This window comes from Morone saxatilis, unplaced genomic scaffold (assembly GCF_004916995.1).
Source record: "Morone saxatilis isolate NCDOM2014 unplaced genomic scaffold, NCSU_SB_2.0 Contig24, whole genome shotgun sequence".
NCBI classification, from domain to species: Eukaryota; Metazoa; Chordata; class Actinopteri; family Moronidae; genus Morone; species Morone saxatilis.
The window spans coordinates 10,707,464-10,709,438 of record NW_023339807.1 but is presented as its reverse complement, the minus strand read 5'-3'; the positions used below and the strand labels follow the sequence as shown (position 1 = coordinate 10,709,438).

General features: G+C 41.4%; 1 protein-coding gene across 1 annotated transcript in view; it reads left to right on the top strand.

Moving 5' to 3' along the window:
• The window catches only part of LOC118336273 (transmembrane protein 65-like), a gene marked incomplete in the record, with an annotated part of 36,876 nt that overhangs the window by 25,595 nt on the left and 9,306 nt on the right, over positions 1 to 1,975 (top strand).

Here is a 1,975-nt window from a genome sequence, read left to right as displayed (position 1 = left end):
TGTCTGAGTATGCGGCCTGACCACTCTTCCTGCAGAAGATGCTCGATCTGATTGGATGTCTTGAAGTCAAAAAAATACTACAGTTTGATTCATTTGAAAACAAAAAGTCATGTCAAGACATTGTTTAACGAAGTAATCTGAATCTTTAAAAAATGACTAAATAAATTAAAGAACATTTTATATGCACTATGTTCCTCATTTACTTAATCTTACTGGGGAGATTGGGAAGATTTGATCCAGTGTTAAAACTCAAGTGTATTGTTTTGATCTGTTTTCCTCCTCCAGCTTTCTCCATTTTTATTTTCTGTCTACTGACAAAAACTGCCCGCCTCAGTTGCAGTGCAGCATGTGATCAAGTTTTCATCAGTAAGTGGAGGCTGATTAAAAGCCTTGAAAACACTGATGTTGCAATATGTCATCATGTACAGTACAGTCTCCTGCATCATCACTCATTATCCACTTCAGAGCCTCCTAGTGGCCACAGGGGCCATAACCAGCTTCCTAACCTGCTCCGTGGGTTTAACCAACCATAAAACTTACAGTGATAGAAGATACCTCCAACCATGTGGCACCAAGTTGTATTTCAGTGATCATTGGTAATATAAAAGATTATTACTCTTTCTCATTGAAATACAGAGTTGGTAGAACAGACAAGGTAATACATAGACGGTTAGAAAGACAGCTATAGAGACTGTGCTGGAGCATTTGCACCGTTTTACTGTGATGGATTAGCTAAGTTGATCTGGCTTTTGTAAGCGCTCTCAGTAGACACACACACAGTTTCGCCTCTGTGTGAGCTTCTGTGTTTGCCACTCAATCATAATTGGAAAGCAAGAGCCCTGGTGGCCAGTTTGTCAAGGTGAGACTTGATTAGATCTGACACGAGAGGGTGTTTTTTTCTTATTTTGATAGATTTGTGAAGGCTGTTTGTCTGCTACACAGTCTCAGTGGAGCTCCTGCTGGTGTCCTTCACTGCAACGTTTGCATCTCACTTTATGCTCATTTCAAAGAGGAAAGGCTTAAGTGCACGCATATAAAACCCTGTGCTTTAGATTACTCTGGGAGTCATTGGCACTTTGGTAGCAGATGAGAGCTGAGGAGGAGGCTCAGTAGACTTTCTGCTGAGGTTGTGGGTAAACTCTGATCAGAAACTGACAGATGAGGAGACCCCAGATGAACCACTTGCATAGTGAATATCAGATGTTGGTATATGTTGGTTAAACAACAGTCCAGAATCAGATATTCAGTTTACTGTCATAATAAATTAGTTTTAGTGTGTACTCTTTGCTGGTCTCAACCTATTTAGAGTCTTTACTAAGAGCAGATGTAAAAATACCCGAATTGTGAGCCTGTCCTTGTACCCATATATTTGCATAAATTGTAGGTTGTTTCCTGCCCCTGTTCTCATTCCTTACAAACCACACTGCAGTTCACTTGGAAGAAGATCAAGATCAAGATATTTCCACCTTAAAATTCTAGAGATGGATTAATATTCTTACTGTGACTGCTTCATTTAGTGTACATTTGCTGGAAAGACTCAAACAGAATTGTTTATTTGTCTGTCAGAGAACCTGAAACAGAAACACAAATATCTACTGTACTGTTTGTCAGTTTAAACTAAGTCATTTGGTGGACATACAGTACAGATACACAGATCAGCCATAACGTTAGGACCACCTGGGCACTGGTGGTCATAATGTTCTGCAGCTCCATACCAACAAAATGTGATACACTGTGTGTCCTGACACCTTTCTATCAGAACCAGCATTAACTTCTTTGAGCTACAGTAGCTCGTCTGTAGGGTCGGACTACACGGGCCAGCCTTCACTCCCCACGTTCATCAATGAGCCTTGGCCACCCATGACCCTCTCTCCACTTCATCGCTTTTCCTTCCTTGGACCAGTTTTGTTAGGTACTGACCACTGCAGACCGGGAACACCCCACAAGAGCTGCAGTTTAGGAGATGCTCTGAGCC